At 47.7% G+C, this 6000-nt stretch overlaps 1 protein-coding gene across 3 annotated transcripts in view; it reads right to left on the reverse strand.

The window, feature by feature from the left end:
- The window catches only part of LOC117766862 (retinoic acid-induced protein 1), a 53872-nt gene extending 48187 nt beyond the window's left edge, over nt 1-5685 (reverse strand). For all 3 annotated transcript variants that reach the window (XM_034594257.1, XM_034594258.1, XM_034594254.1), the window contains exon 1: nt 5454-5685. The gene's annotated coding sequence lies outside the window, so the exon portion shown is untranslated. The remainder of the gene's footprint in view (nt 1-5453) is intronic.
- Between the last annotated feature and the right edge of the window lie 315 nt (nt 5686-6000).

Raw genomic sequence — 6000 nt, forward strand, 5'->3', positions numbered from 1 at the left:
ACAACATTCACCATGTGCTTTCAAAACTGGAAGCGCGAGTGGAGTCATTGTTTTCAGGAGCAATATTGCTATGATCCTTGTTGATGCTGAGTGAGAGACCTAATCATGCATTTCTGCTCATATACACAGCATTTTGAAACGCATACATTTGTTGTATGTGTTTTTTTCCTCACAGGAGTAGATGTGTGATTGTTGCTGTAAATATTTAGCGATCAGCTTTCATCCATAACAGTTGGGGGCAGATCCGGATCAGAGGGCAGATATTCATGGTTCTTGAAATTTAAATGTAGTTTCATAAGAGGACTGTTGCACTCTACTGAGTTCTGGTTCAGTTTACAAGTATTACGTGTTTGGCTTTGATAAAAGACATTTAGTCTTTACTCTCCTTCCTTCTCAGCCCTTCATCCTCCCATCCCAGTGTTTTTTCCCCCAGTAACACTGGGATGGGAAGATGAAGGGCTGAGAAGGAAGGAGAGTACAGAACTAAGGAGCGAAGAGAAGAGCGAGGGAACGAGAGGAGAGGACAGATGATGAGAGGAGAGGACAGATGATGAGAGGCGAGCGGAACAAGAGGATGAGAGACATGAAGGACAGTTGATGAACTGCACAGGGTTGGAGAGCAGCCAGATCCCTTTAATGAGCAAAGTGCTGCACCCAACACCTTGCACCTAATCACACAAACATGCACAGACACACACACAGGCACGAACACAGGAACACACACACACACACACACACACACACACACACACATGCACAGACACACACACAGGCACAAACACAGAAACACACACACACACACACACACACACACACACACACACACACACACACACACACCTTATTTTTGCTTTCTCCACTCTGCAGCATCCCACCATCCAGCACTAAGTACTCCCTCCAGATCAAACAAGCAGCACACAGTTACCAGCATACAGATGAGCTCTTCCTCTCTGCCACCCCCCCTCCTCTCTCTCATCACAACCTCTGTCTCCTCTTCCCTGCAGTAACCCCCTTGCTCTTCCTCTCCACCATCCCCCTGTTCCTCCCTCGTCTCCATCTCTCGCCCTCTCTGTGATGCTCCTCACTCATGAAGAGGGAATACGTCAGTCCTCGCTAGACAAACACACTGCACTGACACCGTCCTCGCTATAGCCCTATGAAAACCTATTACCTGCTAACTGCATTAGGCCCGAGTCCAGACACATGCATGTATGGACACACACACACACACACGCACACACGCACACACAGACAGTTGTGCATGCAAGGAGCTACTGTGTGTAATCAGATCTAGGTTAGCAGCCGCGGTGCACTGTTCACTGGAACAACGTGTACCCACCCTCTCACACTGCACTCTCGCTGAGTCCTGGTGAATATGCTACGTATGTGTTTGTGTGAGGATGTGATGCACATGAAGATGGAGGCTGGGTATTAACACTGTGTGTGTGTGTGTGTGTGTGTGTGTGTGTGTGTGTGTGTGTGTGTGTGTGTGTGTGTGTGTGTGTGTGTGTGTGTGTGTGTGTGTGTGGAGCGATCTATGCAGTAATCGCAAATGAGAAAAATGTTCAGAACCTATAGACATAAAAGAGAGTGGTATGCCATCAGATTGTGTGTTACTTATCGTAAACTCACAGGTAATACGTCATCACGGGTTTCACAATAAACATGCTGTTAAGGTTGTGTAATGGTAAAGGTTTGGTTAGGCTTCGGCACAAACACTATAATGTGGTTGGATTTAGGAAAAGATTGCGTTAAAATAAGCACTTCCTTAAGGGTTAGATGACCTCTGTCGTCATGGCTACAATAATAAAGTGTTGTTTAGGTTGCTCAGAGGTCATGGATTGAAGAGACAACACCGACTATTGGTATCAAAAGTGAAATAAACCATTCATCCACCTTTGCCTCCTGCTCCTTAAATGTCACCTGACTTCCTCCTTTGCTCCCGTCATAATTACCACGTCCGCTGTGGGATCGCCAAACAATAAAACATTTAGTATGAGTCGTTATAAGCTGACACTGACACTGAGGACAGCCTCGACAATACTGCACAGCTTGTGGCCATTCAGAATTGAATTCAATTAAATTTATAATATTGTTAGGTCGACCTGTCCAGGGTTTACCCGCCTCTAGGTTTACCCGCCTATGTCAGGTGGGATTGTCTCCAGCTCCCCCCCCCCCCCCCCCCCCCCCCACGACCACGACCCTGGATGGATATGTTGTAAAGTCTCGGCCTTGCTGTGTGAAGTGCCTTGAGATAATGTATGTCGTGATTTCAAAATATTCAAATGAATTGGATTTAATCTCAAAGCACAAACACATTGTAGCATAAGATGTACAAACAAGCCTGGATTACCAACCGGGCAATTCACCAGAGCTCTCAGATCTTAGGAGCCTTGAGAGCCATCGGCCTTTCAGTGGGGAATTCACTCATTTTGCGGGAATACGCACCACTAAAGCTCGATAAGGGCCTGATGGAGGCCGAGTTCCTCTCTGATAAATAGATAAAATATTCAATCAGGGGCCACCTCGTATTTCTGGCCCTTGCCCCTGTGTGGGTTAACACAGCTCTGTGTAAAACGTGCGTGTTGTGCCACCGTGCTGTGGTTATTGTGAACATCAATAAAACGCATAACGAGGAAATCCGTTAAGATAATTAACAAAAGCCATAACAGTGATGATAGCGACGGGACGACTCGCTATTGTTTCTAAAAACAGGGATTGTCATTCGATATGAATACTGATGCCGTGCTATGAGTCATAGGTGGAGTGTCCACATTCATTAGTAGCTGTGTGTGTGTGTGTGTGTTAGTGTGTGTGTGTGTGCTTTTAATGACGGTGCCGTGGTCCGGTCGCTCCCTACAGCCCTGCCTGTGTTCATGGCACTTCTCTTTAATGAGGGACAAACATTCTCCCTCTGTGTCTCTCTCTCTGTCTCCTAATAGCCCCCCCACAGTAAATAACCATGAGCCTCCGGGGCAATTAGGTGGGCACTTGGGGCTTATAGTGCGGTGCTCGTAAACACACGTAATCTCGCTGTCACACACACACACACACACATGCACAATCACTAACGGACAGGACGGCGATCTATAGTTAGAAACAAGAGTTTTTGTAAAGTCAGATATAAACAAAGGACAGATGAGGTAAGATTAAAAGTTGGAGGGAAAGAGAGAGAAGACCAGTTTCAGGTCTCTAACAATGACTCTTATCTCATATGTCTTTAATATGTGCTGCTGCTTATCATTTTGCTTATTTTTTCAGTTTTCCTCTCCCCCTTTCTTCTCCTCTCCTTGACCTCATATATTTGTTTTGGTCTGTGACCGAGAGACAGAGAAGGAAAAGGAAGGAAGCGGAAAAGAAAGCAGGGGAGGGAGGGAGCGTCTCAGAGGGGAGCTTTCACCTTTCATTTCACTACAGCAATGATTTGCCAATTTCAGTATGCCCTTTACTGACCATCACACGTCACACACACACACGCACACACACTGAAACCTACTCTCCATGCGCCTCCCAATCTCCATGATAATCAGCTCCCTTTCATTGTGTTGCATCATGCAGGAAACCTAATGTTGGTCTAGGTGTGTGTGTGTGTGAAGGAGAAAAAGTCAGAGGAAAAGGAGAACGGACTTTCAGTGTCTTTGTGTGCGAGTGTGTGTACACCAGCTTATACAATACAGCAGTTGTGTATTGGAGGTACTTTGCCATGCTGTGTCAAGCCAGAGTTTTGGCTCTTGTCTCATCTTTTTTCTTTTTGACTACAGAAATACAGCTTTTACACACACACACACACACACACACACACACACACACACACACACACACACACGCACTGTTTATCCCAGTGCAGCTGTTTACGTGTTGATGGCAGCCATGTCGCTGCAGTGCTATAGGGGATCAGCTTCTCATCTTCCATTCATATATTCTTCCTTCCCTTCACTTCTTATCACTCCCCCTCTCCTGCTCTATCATTCTCTCATTCTTACTCTTCTGTGCACATTGTGCTTATATCTTTCTAGGCACACAGACACACACACACACACACACACAAACACACGCGAACGTGGACTCACACGCACAGGCTCACACAGCGATGCCGTTCTCTATCTCACCTCTGTTTTCTGTCCCTGACACCTCTCTGCACTCTCTCTGCGTTATCTCTGTCGTTACCTCCTCCCTGTTGCGCACCCCCCCCTCTCAAACAACACACACACACACACACACACACACACACACACACACACACACACACACAAACAGAGCCACACACACACACACACACACACACACACACACACACACACACACACACAAACACATATTGCTGGCTGTGTCTCTCTTGCTGTTTTTTATTTAATCCTTGCTTCTCTCTGTCACACCTCTCAGCCTTCCTCCCCCCCTCTCTCTCTCCCTCTCTCCCTCTCTCTCTCATTCCCTCCCTCTCTCTCTCATCCTCTTGGTAGCGTCAGTTTCATTTAGCAGTGACACTGCAGTCTCAGTTCATCTTTTAATGGCACTTTTAATGGATGTAATGCCACCTCTGAAGTGCGCCTATGCATCACACACGCACGCACGCACGCACGCACGCACGCACGCACGCACGCACGCACGCACGCACGCGCGAGCACACACACACACACACACACACACACACACACACACACACACACACACACACACACACAGCATGTACCCCTGGGCAGCACACATCAGTTAAAACCATAGCGTATAAGCTTTAACAGTGATATTGAGGATGCTGTGTGTGCCGGTAGTGATAACATAATAAACACAGACCGGCACAATAATAAATCCACAAGTAAACAGAGATTAGAAGAAACAGAATCAATCTTCGTCATTGGTTTCATAAGATATGTGTGTATGTGCAAGTTTGTGTGTGTGTGTTTTTGCATTTCAGATTTCTCCTTATGCAATAGGCAGAGTAAACAGCGTGCTATGACACATCGCCGCTCTGACATAGCGTCCCGTTATAGCACTACGTAACACATCCTGAGGCTCAGGATGCTGAACGCAGCTTGGGCAGAAAGAGACAAAACAGCAAAACGGAGACAAACAAGAGAGTTTATAGCATGTCCTCCATGTGTCTCGCAAGCAGATTGAGTATTTGTATTCATTTTCTGTGCCTGTTGTTTGGACAGATGCTGGTGGAAGACAGGGTTAAGGCAGGTGTCTGGTACTGGGAGTGTGTGTTTGTGTTTTGTGTGTGTGTGTGGGAGTCGAATGTTCTTCCACCAAATGAAAATAGAACGCAGTCCCGTGAGGGACCCTGCTGTCCTCTATTTGGCATGCACACACAGACGCAGATGAACACACTGACAAACACAGACACACGCCCCCTCGACCGTTCCCCCTTGCTCTGACTTTCATCTGCACAGCGCTGCTGTCCATCGTTTACCGTGATACAGAGGAGAAACAAATGACAGGGAAAAGCATGGTACCTGTGTTAGGGGTAAGCCGTTCTCTCCTCTTTTTGTTGTCCCTCCAATCCCCCTCTCATTCAGCTGTTCTGAGCCGAGGCGAGCTGAGCTGAGCCGAGCCGAGCTTACAGCGGCGAGGCTCAATCCTTTTACCCTGCGATGCTGAAAATGGCACCAGTATTCCCTGATAGCGGCAGCCCGCCTGCCTGCCTCTCTCTCTCTCTCTCTCTCTCTCTCTCTCTCTCTCTCTCTGTCTCTCTCGCTCTCCCTCTCCCTCTCTCGCTCTCCCTCTCTCCTCTCTCTCTCCCTCTCTCTCTCTAATGTTCTCTAGCTCGCCTCCCTCCTCTGCTTGTCTGCTGCCATGTTGAGTGCACACAGGGCGAGGGACAGGTTGAAAGGAGGGGAGGGGGGAGGAGGATGATGGTGGTGGTGGAGGAGAAAGGAGCAGGAGGAGGAGAGAGTGAGGGGGACTCAGGGGGATAAGAAAGCAATTAGAAGACAGCCCCTCTTCCTTCCAGTCGGGAATGTATAATGGAATTAGCTTGGGGGGGCGGCGGGGGTGGTAGGC

Source organism: Hippoglossus hippoglossus, chromosome 8 (genome assembly GCF_009819705.1).
Source record: "Hippoglossus hippoglossus isolate fHipHip1 chromosome 8, fHipHip1.pri, whole genome shotgun sequence".
Taxonomy (NCBI): domain Eukaryota; kingdom Metazoa; phylum Chordata; class Actinopteri; order Pleuronectiformes; family Pleuronectidae; genus Hippoglossus; species Hippoglossus hippoglossus.